The sequence below is a fragment of the Pleurodeles waltl genome, chromosome 4_2 (genome assembly GCF_031143425.1).
Source record: "Pleurodeles waltl isolate 20211129_DDA chromosome 4_2, aPleWal1.hap1.20221129, whole genome shotgun sequence".
Taxonomy (NCBI): domain Eukaryota; kingdom Metazoa; phylum Chordata; class Amphibia; order Caudata; family Salamandridae; genus Pleurodeles; species Pleurodeles waltl.
Window position 1 is genome coordinate 486,031,826 of NC_090443.1, and position 17,415 is coordinate 486,049,240.

The window sequence follows — 17,415 nt, forward strand, 5'->3', positions numbered from 1 at the left end:
GCCTAGTACACGTTCTTTGCAGCAGGCACATTAACCCTATCCTCTACTTTATGATGTCGCCAAGCTTCCACTAGACAAAAGTATATTCTCTTGGCTGCCATGGCACTCACAGCGCTCAGAACGCAAACTCAATCAGCAGTATCGTTTTAACATTATATGCACTCTGATGTCCTTAGTGAAAGTTATTTGCAACAGGCATATTAACCCCGTGCGCTACCTTATGATGACTCCAAGCTTGCACTAGGAAAAAGTACATTCTCTTGGCTGCCATGGCACTCACAGCGCTCAGAGCGTGAACTCAATCAGCAGTATTGTTTTTACATTATATGCACTCTGATTTCCTTAGTAGAAGTTCTTTGCAACAGGCATATTAACCCTGTGCACTACCTTATGATAACTCCAAGCTTCCACTAGACAAAAGTATGTTCTCTCTCCAGAAAGGACAAGAATCGGCAGTCATTTTAACATTTTTACACTACATGCACTTTGTGACTCCAAGCTTCCACTAGACAAAAGTACTCTTGTCTGCCCTGCTCAGAGCGCGAAGTTCGATCTGGGGTAACGTTTTTACATTACAGCACTGTGATCTGCTCAGTACACATTCTTTGCAGCAGGTATATTAACCCTGTCCACTACCTTATGATGACTCCAAGCTTCCACTACACAAAAGTACCTTCTCTCTCCAGAAAGATCATAAATCACAGAGTTATTTTGACATGTTTACATTATATGCACTTGGTAATTTGCCTAGCATACGTTCTTTCCAGCAGACACATTGACCTTTTGCGCTACCTTACAATGAGTCCACACTTCCACTAGACAAAAGTATGTTCTCTCTCCAGATAGAACATTAACCCTCTGAGGTACCTTATAATGAGTCCAAGTTTCCACTGGATAAAAGTATGTTCAATTTCCAAAAAGAACACTAATCGCTAGAGTTATTTTGATATTTTTACATTATATGCTTTCTGATCTGCTTAGTGCATATTCTTTACAGCACATATATTCATTCTGGGACTTGTAGTTTTATTTTTATAATGAGATAGAAGCTGGAAACCATCCAATTGAGCAGTATTTGTAGAGTTGTCCAGCTCCCTAGTTCAATGCATGATTTGCTCATTTAGTTTATGTTTTAGCTTTATATTCGTTGCTGCAAATACAAAGCAGAAACCTGACTAGCTAAGCTACACACCTTTGAGTCTGTGAAAATTGAGGTGTGTGTTTGTATGTTTATAAAACTAACCTTGAGGTGAGCGTTCAGTGGATTTTGCTGTACAATGGTCAATATTTTTTATCTAATATTTCAGTTCAAGACAGGTTGAGGCTCATTAATATCACATGAGGTGGCTCTCCTCAAGCGTGTGAAAAATCATGGGTGTTTTGTTCGACTACCCAGACTGCAGTTAAGGGACAGTGATCCAGTAAGCATGCATTCTTGGAGTGCAACTATTTATTAATTGCCCCGTGGGCAATGTCACCTGTACAAATTGCAAAGTAAATGTTTTGCACCTGGGAATAGTTTGTGTTTTAAGGGCCTTGTTAAAAAACATTCCTGTAGTCCTACTAGTCCTTTAGTTATATGCAAGGCCATTGGAATTATGTGGCAGAAAGGACCAAAATATGCAACATGGTTAACCAATTAATGTGACAAAAAAGTCCAGTTATGCATTTACAATGTCAATAGCTCCAACTCAAGTAAATGTAAAACCTTCTGCATTGCAAATGCTTGTAGATTCTTGTCTGCCAAACAGTGGAAGCTGTTTGATGGTGAAAATACCTGTTGTTAGTATACTATGGGCCTAAAGAGACCACTCATTGCCTATCATTGGTTGGCTTTACTGTTCCTCTTCATTTGCCTAATTTTTATTCATTAGCTTGTGTGGCCTTACCTTTCTCTTCTTGCGTTTGTCCCTCCTCTGGTGCATGGCCTCATTACTTGTGTCCTTTCACTGCATACTTTTCAGGCACTGTAGGAAAGTAGCCTCTTTCTAGCCTTGTTACCCCCACTTTTGGCCTGTTTGTGAGTATATTTCAGGGTGTTTTCACTGTCTCACTGGGATCCTGCTAGCCAGGGCCCAGTGCTCATAGTGAAAACCCTATGTTGTCAGTGTGTTTGTTATGTGTCACTGGGATCCTGCTAGCCAGGACCCCAGTGCTCATAGGTTTGTGGCCTATCTGTGTTCCCTGTGTGGTGCCTAACTGTCTCACTGAGGCTCTGCTAATCAGAACCTCAGTGGTTATGCTCTCTCTGCTTTCCAAATTTGTCACTACAGGCTAGTGACTAAATTTACCAATTCACATTGGCATACTGGTACACCCATATAATTCCCTTGTATATGGTACTGAGGTACCCAGGGTATTGGGGTTCCAGGAGATCCCTATGGGCTGCAGCATTCCTTTTGCCACCCATAGGGAGCTCTGACAATTCTTACACAGGTCTGCCAGTGCAGCCTTCGTGAAATAACGTCCACGTTATTTCACAGCCATTTACCACTGCACTTAAGTAACTTATAAGTCACCTATATGTCTAACCTTCACCTGGTGAAGGTTGGGTGCAAAGTTACTTAGTGTGTGGGCATCCTGGCACTAACCAAGGTGCCCCCACATCGTTCAGGGCACATTCCCCAGACTTTGTGAGTGTGGGGACACCATTACAAGCGTGTACTATACATAGGTCACTACCTATGTATAGCGTCACAATGGTAACTCCGAACATGGCCATGTAAAATGTCTAAGATCATGGAATTGTCACCTCAATACCATTCTGGTATTGGGGTGACAATTCCATGATCCCTCGGGTCTCTAGCACAGAACCCGGGTACTGGCAAACTGCCTTTTCTGGCGTCTCCAATGCAGCTGCTGCCAACCCCTCAGACAGGTTTCTGCCCTCCTGGGGTCCAGGCAGCCCTGGCCCAGGATGGCAGAACAAAGGATTTCCTCTGGGAGAGGGTGTTACACCCTCTCCCTTTGGAAATAGGTGTGAAGGGCTGGGGAGGAGTAGTCTCCCCCAGCAACTGGAAATGCTTTGATGGGCACAGATGGTGCCCATCTCTGCATAAGCCAGTCTACACCGGTTCAGGGATCCCCCAGCCCTGCTCTGGCACGAAACTGGACAAAGGAAAGGGGTGACCAATCCCCTGGCCAGTACCTCCCAGGGGAGGTGCCCAGAGCTCCTCCAGTGTGTCCCAGACCCCTGCCATCTTGGAAACAGAGGTGTTGGGGGCACACTGGACTGCTCTGAGTGGACGTCAGAGGCTCCTTCTGATAGGCTCTTACCTCTCTTGGTAGCCAATCCTCCTAACCTGGTAGCCAAACCTCTGTTTCTGGCTATTTAGGGTCTCTGCTTTGGGGAATTCTTTAGATAGTGAATGCGAGAGCTCACCAGAGTTCCTCTGCATCTTTTTCTTCACCTTCTACCAAAGGATCGACTACTGACTGCTCCAGGTCGCCTGCAAAACCGCAACAAAGTAGCAAGATGACTACCAGCAACATTGTAGCACCTAATCCTGCTGGCTTTCTCGACTGTTTCCAGGTGGTGCATGCTCTGGGGGTAGCCTGCCTTCACCCTGCACCAGAAGCTCAGAAGAAATCTCCTGTGGGTCGACGGAATCTTCCCCCTGCTAACGCAGGCACCAAAAGACTGCAACACTGGTCCTCTGGGTCCCCTCTCATCCTGACGAGCGTGGTCCCTGGAACACAGCAACTTTGTCCAAGTGACTTCCACAGTCCAGTGACTCTTCAGTCCAAGTTTGGTGGAGGTAAGTCCTTGCCTCCCTACGCTAGACTGCAAAGCTGTGTACCGCGTGATTTGCAGCTGCTCCGGCTCCTGTGCACTCTTCCAGGATTTCCTCCATGCACAGCCAAGCCTGGGTCCCCAGCACTCTGTCCTGCAGTGCACAACCTTCTGAGTTGTCCTCCGGTGTCGTGGGTCTCCCTTTTGTGACTTCGCATGGACTCCAGTTCACTTTTCTTCTAAGTGCCATTTAGGGTACTTCTGCGGGTGCTGCCTGCTTCTGTGAGGGCTCCCTGAGTTGCTGGGTGCCCCCTCTATCTCCTCCTCCAAAAATCGACATCCTGGTCTCTCCTGGGTTACAGCAGCACCCAAAAACCTCTACCGCAACCCTTGCAGCTAGCAAGGTTTGTTTGCAGTCTTTCTTCGTGGGAACACCTTTGCAAGCTTCATAGCGATGTGGGACATCCGTCTTCCAAAGGAGAAGTCTCTAGTCCTCTTTTTTCTTGCAGAACTTCAAGCTTCTTCCACCCAGTGGCAGCTTCCTTGCACCTCCAGCTGGCATTTCCTGGGCTCTTGCCCACTCTCGACACTGCTGCGACTATTGGACTTGGTCCCCTTATCTTACAGGTACTCAGGTCCAGAAATCCACTGTTGTTGCATTGCTGGTGTTTGTTCTTCCTGCAGAATCCCCCTATCACGACTTCTGTGCTCTCTGGGGGTAGTAGGTGCACTTTACTCCTACTTTTCAGGGTCTTGGGGTGGGGTATTTTTCTAACCCTCACTGCTTTCTTTCAGTCCCAGCGATCCTCTACAAGCTCACATAGGTCTGGGGTCCATTTGTGGTTCGCATTCCACTTTTGGAGTATATGGTTTGTGTTGCCCCTATCCCTATGTGTTCCTATTGCAACCTATTGTGATTCTACACTGTTTACATTACTTTTCTTGCTATTACTTACCTAATGTTGGTTTGTGTACATGTAACTTGTGTATATATCTTATCTTCTTACTGAGGATACTCACTGAGATACTTTTGGCATATTGTCATAAAAATAAAGTACCTTTATTTTTAGTAACTCTGTGTATTATGTTTTCTTATGATATTGTGCATATGATATAAGTGGTATAGTAGGAGCTTTACATGTCTCCTAGTTCAGCCTAAGCTGCTTTGCCATAGCTACCTTCTATCAGCCTAAGCTGCTAGAAACACCTCTTCTACACTAACAAGGGATAACTGGACCTGGCACAAGGTGTAAGTACCTCTGGTACCCACTACAAGCCAGGCCAGCCTCCTACAGGCACTACTTCTTTTGATGGTTAAGCACAAGAATAGATGTGTTTTCTAAGTGTCTTCCTCATAAACTCCCATTTCCCATCTCATCAAAGATCTGTGTTCCTCTCTCTTTCCCTGTGCTTCTCCTTATCCCCTTCACGTTTTCGCTCATACTCGTGTGCTTCTATTCCCTGGTTGCTTTATCGCTCATATGCTTCTCCTTTGAGTGCCACTTCCCACTCTCCCCACCGCTGGTCCTCAATGGTGACCCCTCCCACTCTCCTACTCCCCATTTCCGTTCCTCTCATAATTCAATGTTCCTTGAAAAAATTGACTGTTTTTGCAGAGGGCCAAGCAGCAAATTGCCTTAAAAGTGGGTATGCACAACTTTGAATTCTTTTTTTTATCCAGCAATCTATCATGGTCCAGTTAATAAAAAGTTGGTGGCAACTGCATCATTTTGTAATCATGCATGCTTAATACAGCATGCACATGCCTACAAAAAAGACGCAGCCATGTGTCCTTTTTTTTTGCCTTCTACAATGTGCACAGCATCTTCCCAATGTTGTGCAGCAGGGCTTATATGCATTCTCAAAGCCAATAGTTTCCAAAAGGCCTTGCCTGATGGTTCATAAAACATAGGGCCAGATTTACAACAAACTGGTGCAGCACAGATCAATGCTGCACCGAAATCGGCAGTCCCGCGCTGTGCCAGTTTTGAAATGCAGGGATGCTCCGTATTTATAAGAATACAGTGCACCACCATGTTTCCCTTTGCGCTGGTGCTAAATTTAGCTGCCAGTGCCAACTCATGAATCCTTACACCATAGTGCAAGGGTGTTTGCATTGAGGGGATTGATTGTTTATGTGCACAAAGGTGTCCCTTCCTCCACATAAACAACCTACAATGGCAATTTGGCACTTCTATGTGTGCTATTTAATACAGCACACATAGAAGTACCAAACATCATTTTTTAAAGATTGTTTATGTGCAGGAAGGGACACCTTTCTGCACATAAACAATCATTCATGGTGGTTTTGCTCTTTCTATGTGTGCTGCAGAATGCAGCACATACAGAAAAAGAAAACATGAGGAGAAATTAAAGTATTTCTCCTCATTGCGCCATACTAACGCCACCCCTGAGGTTGCTTTAGTTTTTGGCGCTGCCACAGATTTATAGATTCTTGTAAATCTGGGGCAGTGCCAAAAGCAATGGGTGTTGCTGTGGAATGCCCACAGCAACACCCATTGCACGCCCCTCTGCCGTAGTAAACTGCGTCAGGGGTATATTTACAAGGTGGCTTAGCGCTGCATTGTAAATATGCATAATCCACATGGCCACTAGAGCGCTTTCAAGTGGCCCTTCTAGGAGTACAGCCTCCTGAACAGGGTTTACCTGCATTTTTGATTTACAGAGACAACTGCTGTATTTTTCCAAGAGGATTAGAAAGCCCATCGCTCCCCCCATCATTAGTGGACAGAAGATTACCACCTCAGCCAAGCCATGGCCAAGGAAAAAGCCAGACTGAATTTGTTCCTGGACTGAAAATGTATTAAGATTTCTTTGGAGATGGCTGGTGACAACTTTCTCCAGTAATTTATTTAGAAGAGGCTAATCTGCAAAGTGCAAAAGGTTGCTTACTCTATAGGCAGGCTTTTTTCACCAATAATTGTGTTGCATTTACAAAATGAGTGCAGGTGAGAAAGAAGACCTCGCTTCGCAGTAGGAGGAGGAAAAAGTCATTGGGACTTTACACATGGTAGAATAAAGTCCAGTAGGACAGGGAGAGTTATGGGTCCATGCATGTATGCCAATCAGGGAGATCCTGGGGATATAATTAAGTGGAAGTTTGAGGAATAAACATTTCACCGGGGGAGAATGGTTATGACAGTGAAGCATGCTGTATGCAATAGAAGGGCCTCATATAGAAGAAACTGACGCATTGGCCTGATGCGTCAGATTTCTTGTGCGGCCTAATAATTCTGTAAGTACGTCATGGATGTGCTGTATTTACTATACAGAGCTCACATTTCCACAGATGCATCAGAAAATCTGATGCATCTGTGGCTCTAAACTCATGCATTGCTGGACTAGCGTAAAAGAAAAAGATTACGCTACTCCGCCAATCCAAGGAAGGGTCCCATAGGAAAAAGCCCTGTGTCGGTTTAATGCCTGCTCAGAGCAGACGTTAAAATTTTGATGCAGTGAAGTCGCATAATGACGCAGTGAAATGTTGTAAATTTCACTGCACCGGTCCTGTATGGCTTTTTGCCCAGGAACACCTACCTTGCATACATAATACCTGGCACAGGTATAATGTGACTCAAGGATTTACAAACTGATGCATTGGGCCCAATGCAGCAGTATGTAAATATGGAGCAGTGTAAAGCACTGCTTAGTGCCCCCTCTTCGTAAAATAAAATGATGCAACGGTGGCGCAAAGGCCTTTTAAATGAGGCCCGAAGTGTTTTGTCCACATGAGAGCAAATATGCAGTGGATAGCTGAGAGGTAAGACGTGGTTCTTCCCCTTGGCAAAGCATGCCAGGTTCTTTCTTAAGATGGTTGGAAGGCTAATGCTGCATCATATCACAGTCCTGTTCAATTGACTAGAATGCTATTGTTCTCCATAACATAGCCCGTTTTGTCAAGAGTTGTTAACAGGATTTTGAATGAATGCACTAATCCTGGGGTGACAATGTTGATCATTGCATTGGAAGTGTTGGACCAGTGGTGAGGAAGAGCTTCACAAGTGCAGAGCATATATTCCAGTTTAGCTCTTTCACAGTTGTAATTCCAGCAATAGCCAGACTTTTGTAGGCCCGCTCAACCAAGCATTGTCTGCTTACAAAGCACTCTGTGGATCCTCAATAAAAGTGTCTTGGTGAGGAGAGGGATCATGAACATTTGGTAACTTTTTCAAATTTTATGGTGAGTCTGGTCCAGTATGGGTGTGCTGCAGAACTAGAACCAGATGTCCATTGTTTTAATACATTTCTGCTTGTAGAACTGATTCGCATTAGGATGGTGTTGGAGGGCGATTGGGTAGACGCTAGTTGATACCTTATCTTGGCTTTGTGAACTGTTTGAAGGTTGTTGTTTAAAATACAAGTGCATTTAACCTTTGAAGGTTCCTTTTTTAGGTCTGGCCTAGAGGCAGCATTAACTGTTTTGCCAGTATCTTGCAATAAAAACAAAATCATAAGTAATACGTATGTATGTACGTAAAGGGGCTTTGTGTCAGCCGTCTTTTTTCATTGGTCTGATCAGCTGTCATTCACATTTAGCTTCCGTTCCTCAAAGCCTACTGCATAGGGCAATGGGTCAGCCCACTTCAGCAATGGGTTTTCTTGCTCTGACACTGACAACATTTTTTCCTGGTCACATCCATCCACCTGTTTACATCCGCCTAAAAAAGTGCACTTAAGTGGCAGGGCTCAGTGCCCATATATATTATCAGTGTTTTTTCCCCTTCTGTTTTTATACTTTTAAAACTAAAAAAAAACATTTTTGTAGTTATCCTTTCCATTTTAGTTATGTCTTCAGGATATACTAATTGAAAAAAGCCAGTAGTACATTTTCTGTGCACCAAATAGAATTATGTTTTCCCATGATGTTCATTAAAACTACAAATGGTTTCTTGACCTGTTCTATGTTTCTGGGTACATCTGCGTAGTAGAATACAAGTGGACCAATACATTGCCAATGCATTCTTTATTCTTTAAAACAAATATGTCTCTAGTCATCCTTGTGTATTTCAGTTATGTCTTCGGGTTATAGGGCCAGGTGTATATAGCTTTTTTTCTTTTAGCAAATGGCCCGATTGGCAGAATTGGCCCGTTTGCGACAAGAAAAAAGCATTTTGGTATGTACAAACCCTATTTTGCGATTCGGTAATCAATTAACCGAAATGCAAAATAGGTTTATGAGTCGCTATTTGGAAGGGGCATGCAGAGGGTGTCCCTTCCAAATAGCGAGTTGCAGTGGCATGTAGGATTGTTTTGTGACAGTGAATGCGGGCGCAAAATAATCGCAGTTACCATCAACTTCAAACTGGTGGTAACCCATTCGCAAATGGGCAGGGGTACCCCAAGGGACCACAACCTCTTTGTGAATGGGGGTGCCAACATTTTGTCTTAGCAGGCAGTGGTCCCACTGACCACTGCCTACTCTGAAAAAATAAAAAATAAACTTTTCATCATTTTTTGTAACTTCCTTTGAGGAAAACGGGCTGCATTTTTTTAAAAAAAGAACTTCTTTATTTAAAAGCAGTCACAGACATGACCATCCCTGTGAATGCAGCCATTCCCAAAGAGGTCGCAAATTGCGACCTATCTCATGAATATTAATGAGGTAGGTTATTTGCGACCCCTTTGGGAATCGCACACAGTGTGCTTGACACTGTTGTACATTATGGGGGTTATTACAACTTTGGAGGAGGTGTTAATCCGTCCCAAAAGTGACGGTAAAGTGACGGATATACCACCAGCCGTATTACGAGTCCATTATATCCTATGGAACTCGTAATACGGCTGGTGGTATATCTGTCACTTTACCGTCACTTTTGAGACGGATTAACACCTCCTCCAAAGTTGTAATAACCCCCTTTGTTTTGCGACTCGCAAATTGCGATTCCCAAACGGATCGCAAAATGCAAGTCGTAACAGAAAATGTCATACACCTGGCCCATAGTCATTGACAACATACACTCTCTCAGTACCAAAAATATTTTTTTCTGGTGATGTCCATTAAACTAAAAAGGGTTTCTAGAATCATTCTAATCTAAACTTCTAAGTACACCTACATGCTAGGAATCACTCATACTGGTCTAATAAAATGATCTGTGATGGTTATTTTTTGTTAACTTTTTTTTGCAGTCATATGACTGCCACATTTAGGAGGCTGCATGTTTTTCTCGCTTTTTGAGGCATGTTCTTGCAATAGAAATATGTAACCATATACCAGCTTGGCATGCATGGCCAGAGAAACAGGCTTTGCCAATGCTTGCTCTTTATGCGGTAAACTGAAACGGTTTGAAGCTTCAGAGAATTGATGATGGTCCCCGTTTTCATATAGTTGTGTGGTGGTTTTTATAGCTTGTGGAACCCTATGTCCCAGAATAGGTGTTATAGTGTTGTCTTCAGATTATCAGTATACCATATACCAGCAGTTCTTAACGTTATGACATCTGTGGACCCTCAGTGAATCATTACTGGAATTCAGCAACCCTCAATGAGTCAATATTGAAAGCCGAGGACTCTTCGGCCTCAGAATATTCTGTGATTTGAACTTCAAAACAAACAATACACAAAATTATAGAAATAAGTATACACCAAAAAATGCTTAAATATTGAAATATTTCTTATTTCACAATCAAATATAGAAAATGTGTTCAGGTTTTCAGCTTTTCTTCTTTATTTGTATATACTTTATGAATTTTTATTTGTTAATTTTAATGTAATTTAATTTTGTAAAAGGGTCGCTGATGTCGTGAGTAGGTGTTGAAGACCCCCGGGACCTTGGACCACAGGTTAAGAACCACTGCCATATACAATTATTTAGTAATGCTGTCCTAGAAAGTCGAGAGCTATGGGTATTTGTGGGTGATTCTCTTGTGTGGTTGTTCGTGACATGAGGGAGGAGTGAGTGGCGTATTTTAATTATTGGTGGAGATGAAAACCAGTAAAGGCAGCAGATCAATCAGTAGGATTGAAGTGAGACCTGTGGGGGAATTAAGGTTAATTTTATGCAATCTGCCACTAAGGTCCTTCGCCATGCATCATAATAACTCATTGCTTGTGCTGGTGTGGAAGAGCAGGGACATGGGTCTCTCTACTAAAACGGCACGATGGACCACAGTTGGACTATACTCTTTTCTTTTCTCAATCAGGTCTGGCGAGGACAGTTATCAGTGGTACAGCAAAGGTTCTTGAAATGCAGGGTTGCAATTTGGTGGATGAACTGAACATTGTCGCCATGATGTGGAGCATTCTATATTGCATGTGGAAACTTAAGGCCAGATTTACAAGGCCCTGGCACCTCCTTGTGCCTCACTAGCGTCAATATTTCTTATGCTAATGTGGCTCAAGGTGGCAATTTTCGCCATGCCATATTTACAAAGTGGAGCACTGCATGCATTGTGCCACCTTGCGACCCCTTGAGTCACATTATGCCTGCGTCAGGCATAATGTATGCAAGGGTGGTGTTTTGGCATTAGGATGCCCGCAAAAATGGTGTAATTAAATCCACACAATTTCACTGCGCCATTTTTGGCAGAATTTTTAACTCCTGCTCAGAGCAGGCGTTAAAATGGTGCTCCCATAGTAACCTTTGGGCCTCCTTGCACTTTGCTCGACTAGCGTCACAATTTTCGATGCTAGTGGAGAAAAGCTCCAGAATAGCGTAAAAAATCATGACACTATTGGCCTACCGACCGCCATGGTGTGGCACACATATGGTGTCGTTAGATGGGGTAGGCGTGGCACAAGCAAACTGGTGCATCAGTACTGATGGACCAGTTTCTTGTAAATCTGGCCCATAGGATTGCCGAACATTGTTAGAATCCCATGTACTCTAGGGCTTGGCGAAGCACTTTAGGAGGTCTCAATTACCCAGATCCCATCATCTTGGCCATCTCTGCTGTGATGGAATCTTGAACTAAATTTGACATTGAAAAGGTCCTAGATCTTAAGCTACAGCTACATTAGAGAACCACAACCCTGCAGATGACTGAGTAGTGCCCTCTCTGAAGCACGCAGCTAGAGCAGGGCACCCCAGCCCTGCAGTTGACTGTCTACGGCACTCACACATGCATGCAGCTGGAGTAGGGTACTCAGGCATGCAACTGATATCCTGGTCTACACGCCTGCAGCTATCCTAAAACAGTCCAGTCCAGAAACGAAGACCCAGCCGAAATGGAGTGCATGAACTAAAGTGCTGACACCCTAGCGGTGACCAAAAGCCTATCTCTAAAATGGAGAATATTAGCCACGCTGCTCATGGAGACTGCCAAGCGCCAGCAGTAACTGCAGCGCTGTGGCACTGACAGGGTCAGATTAGGAAAGTGGAAAGTTGGGCATTGGTCTGGTGCCCCTGTGGCCGTTTTTTCAGGGCCTCTGCAAACTCGCCAACAGAACCTTAGTGTCTCACCCAGTGCCCTGTATATTTGGAGTCAGTTTCACCATGCAGTCAAACAGAGGTTGGGGGCCGGGCCAGGTATTGCTCTGGCTTTTGGAGAATTCTCCCCGTGGCCCCCTGCCTGTGTGGCTGGCTCAGCCCAGAAGCAGTGTGTTTCGCCGACCCCTGCCCTGCTGGACCAGTACATTCTTGGAATTCTTACCTAAGCCCCCTGCAGTAGCAGCAGGTGTGTGCTTCTCTTGACCCACTCCCCTAACAGACAACCGCCCTGTGGGGAGGTGGTGTGTGCCTTTACATACGCCTTGCTGTGAGGCCACCTTTCCAGGAGGAAAAGAAAACATGGGAACTTAAAAATATTTAATTTACCAAACATTTCTGTGAAAGATTCGTCTAATTAGACTAACGGAATGTTGAGCCATGAAATGGACGAATTGTGAATGTGGAACACTTTTTTGTGAGTCCCCGGCCCTAACTGTGATTCATTCCAGTCCGACCCTGGGCACTGATGCCTGTGGCCTAAGTCGTCTCCGAAGTCTGAAGCTAGAACAAAGAGCAGTTGCCAGACTTGTCCAGTTTCACCAAACCGACAACTGTAACGGGGCACACCCGCCAACTACTGACGTAAATCGTCCTAGCGTCCAGACCAGGTCTTATGGTAACGGCACGTGGCACGTGAAACAGCTGCCACGTGTGACCTGACGATACCTTGGAAGGATGGCGTGGGAGCCTGGAGAGGAGGGTTGGATGAGGCGGGGAATGCCTTGGGATCATGACGATAGAGGAGCATATCTTCGGCGTCTCCTATTCATACGGAGACAATTATGTGAAATGTTCTAAGTATAGTTTCGGGAACAGGCAAGATCGGGCAGGAGCAGGGCACGAGGGAAGCCGAAATACTGCACACTCCAAGCGAAGGGGGTGGAAAGTAAACTTATCCTGGTATAGGAAGCCTGCATACCACATACCATGACTCACCAAAAGGGACATTCACACAGGGACACATGCAGTCACATATAAGGGCACACAGGGTCATAGGCAAACTAAGGACACACATATAAACACAAACACGGGGTCATAGAATATAGCAATACACAGACTCGCACTAAAGGGCACTTTGAGAAATAGGCACCATAAACCACACATATAACTACAAACAGTATCTTTGGCACACAGGGACACAGAAAATGTTACAAAGAAGCCTCGACACGCGGAGATACATAAAACCACTCAAAAGGTGCATAAGAATACCAATGGTGACATAGACATAAAGGTGCGCACATACTCACGGAGAGAATGTCACACAGAGGCACAATGAAACAAGCACGAAAAATAAGAAGGCACATACTGCTAAGAAAACAAGCACTCAAGGACACAAATTCCATTAAACACAGAGACATAGACACACTGGAGGCAAGCACACAATGATACACGGGGACATAGACTCACACAAACACCTGTATTCACTCACAGGTACACTGACTGGGGCAGATATAATCACACACAAGGGTTCAGAGATAAACATGACACTCCAAGACGTAGTCGCGCAATGACACAAACAACACACATGGGAACATAGACATACAATAAATCATATAAGAACAATGTCGTCACGTACAGGCACAAAAACATACTCGTAATCACACACGAGGGCATACGGGCACATATATAGCCACCCAGGGGCAGATAGACGGAATTTTGCACAGAGATAAAGACAAACAAGCACACAAACAATCACAGACAAGGACAGACACATAGAAGAACAAAAGCGCAATTACACACACAAGGACATGGATCCAGTGACTGAATCGAAAAAATGGTTAAAATGAACTTTTTCAAATATTGGATTGACTCTGGGTGTGGACGAAGGGCTCAGACCCGCAGACCACGTGACTCTATTTCTCCTTACAGACACGGTGGTCCCAGATGGCCTCAAAGAGTTCCAGAATGATCCTCAGCAATGACCAGTTAATAGGGCTTCAGGTGCCCATACCAAATACCTGTGATGAGGCATATGTTCTTTAGATAGATAGATGGTGCCTTCTCTGGTCACCATCGAAGATGCATATGGGACTGAGAGAGAGACTACAAAAGCTAAAGCCGATGTTTACAGGCCACACATAGCTGATGCCATAACTAGTGGTGTAAGAGACGATATTTTATCTGGCTGTCAGTGTAGGCATTCATGGACCACCCACAGATTATGTCTCCACCAATAAACAACTCCCACATAATCCATGTGGAGTTTAAGACGCCTCAGTTAGGTGGTCTTTTCACCACAGTCAATGACGAGGCTTACAGCTAGAAATGAATGGTTCCTCCTGTAACGATTACTAACTGAGAGGACCTTTTACCAGTAACAAGGCAGAGATGTGCCCTCCGCGCTACTTGAACTGATGAAAGGGTTTGCCCACCGCGAAAGGCTGGTGTTGTTTGCCACTGAAATAAACCTTTGAAACATACTGTGTTTAGCGCACGTGCTGTTTATATGTGCTATTCTATGAAAGCGTATTATATGATTTTTAGTCATTGTAGGGCGATTTGTGATTCGTTGCTATTTGCTTGTTGGGCGATATTCAAGGCATTATTTTGTGTTGTCTTGTGATACTCTGTGACCGAATCTTTACCTTTAGGTGCTGCAGCATAGAGTTCTTTCTGCACTGTAGTTGAGATTTTCTTCCATACCTGCTGTGGCATCCCAACCTTTCTCTACTTTACTCATATCTCAAAGTAATTCAGCCTAGGAGTTCAAGCAAAGGACGGAAAAATGAGAGTATCATAATTTGGTGTCTTCTTTGCTAGGGCCTGGGAGGTCTGTGCCATGGGCCAGAACATGTACCCCATCTCCCCATATATCTTTCCTTCAAAGATCTCCTTTAGTTAATCTTTTTCATATTCCTCCACGATCTACATTTTTCCACAGCATTAATCACAAACTTGACCTCACCTCAGCCTTGCTTCCAGGGGGACTCCTCAGGCGGCCGCCGGTGATACCCATTCCTATGTTTGCCCCACTGCCACTCCTAGGTGGGCTACTCATAGCATGTACCATGGCTCATTTCTATCTGTTGCTCCTCTTCCACTGATGTGTGGATTCCAGAGCATCCTTCATCTCTATTGCACTTTCCTGTCCTCACTTAGTATGGTTTGATGTATACAATAGACTTCCTTCAATAGTTTGAGCAGTCTCGGTTGTACACACACAACACCAAAGCACTTCTCACATTGTACTTGCATTGTCCCCATCTATAATTATAATAAATATAATTATTAAGAGTCCGACCTCTCACTTCGTTGCCTCTCATTTCATGCCACTGGTCAGCAACAAAAGCTCTAGTCCTCATGCATAACAATGAAATATTACCCTTGGAGGCCAAGTGCCAGGCACTCACCACTATCCCACACATGCATCAGCAAAAGACACGCACAATTCTATCAAAAGCACTCCTTTGGACTACTGTGCTACCCATCTGAAATAGAATAGAATATAATATAGAGTAACGTTTATAGAGCACATTATTCACTCCCTGAGACATTTAGCACTAATGACAAATGTCCACCCTCCCAACGTAGATGGAGCAGAGAAAAGAAAGTTGGCATGTTCAAAAGAGAATAAATAGATCTTCAAGCCCTACTGAAAAGACACGTATGACCTACTGGGTCTAATCCCCAATGGTAGAATATTCCAAGGATGTGGTCCTAAATATATGACAGCTCTGCCTCTAGCCCTAGTCTCTTTAAATAACATACTCCAAAAATAGTTGAGGGTTTGAGCGTAGTTCTCTGTTGGGTAGTGCTGAAATCATTATGCTAAAGGGGCCTTTCAGTCCAGTGGAATTCCCTAAAGAACACACAAAAGGTTTTAAAAATAATCCTTGAGAAACATGATAATATTTGTTCAGCACACCTACCACCCTGAGAGCCACGTTTTGAATTCCCTATAACTTTGTCAAAGAGGCCTCTGAAAGACCTAAATACAGTGTATTGCAATAATCAGTTTTGGTAAGACACTATGATATGTAAGTGCTTAGGTACGAAAAAGGTAGAATTTTCCTAAGGACCCTGAGTTAAAAGAGGGTAATATTTTAATCTGTTGATTCACACTGAGATGGTTATTCAAGCACAAAGCAAGGCAAGCACCTTAACTTTAGTGGATGGAGACAGAGCAGGGCCTAAGGAGGTGTGCCAGATGGAAACCTGCCATTGAGTAGGATGATTACACACCAAAAAAGAGCTCTGTTTTATTTGAGATAAGCTGTAAAAAATTAAAGTCCATCCATGGCTGAACTACAGATAGATGTTAGCTATATTTCCTGAAGATAGTGTGGTGTGTGTTGATCAGTCTAAATGCCAACTGTCATCCACATAAGGTACAAATGTACTCCCAAAGAATTTCGTAAGAGAGAGAAGGTATATGTATATGTTAAATGAAGTGGACGACAGGGACAAACCCTGCAGAACTCCACATATGACTTTCTGTAAAGCTGAGTGACAGGGTGATAGCACAACTGATTAAGATCTGTTTTTTAAAAAGGAGGTGAACCAAACCAACACATTGCCCACAAAGTGTTTGATTATAATGTTGTGATCCACCATACCAAGCACTGTGGAAAAATCCAAAATGATAAGTACAGCAGTATAAAATAAGTGCACCATTAGATGCCGCTCATCTAAAGGCAGGGCCATGGCAGTCTCAATATCTCTCTTAGACCTAAACCTTAATTTCCATGCAGCAATATTCTTCTTCTAACAAGGTAGTCAGCTGTTTGGATACCACCCTTTCAGCCAAATTGGATACACCCAATTGGCAAGGACTGACTTACTTATAAGTTCCTAGTATATGGTACCCAGGATACCAATGGAGTGTCCACTCTGGGTTGCAGCACTGTTTGTGCCAACCTGTGGCTCCCAGCCTGCCACTGCAGACTGGAAGGACATTGTTTTCACTGCCAGTTCCTCTTTGCCATTCACACCAATGCAAAACCACCCCAACCCTTAACAATATATATTTCTCCCCTAAGGAAGGCTGATAGAGCCCTTTGGCAGGGAGTTGTACTGTGTTAAGTAGGACATATATTTTTAATATTTCAGTAATAGCAACACTTCCTAATTGTCGTTTTGCTGTGGATAAAATGAGTAGCTCAATTGGCTAACACAGGGTTACTGTCTGGCACCTTAACACGGATAACTCCTGAAAGCAACAACCTAACTGGGTCATGTAAGGTATCAAATGAATCATGGCATTAAACCCGTCCTGATGCTCAGGTTGAATTTAACA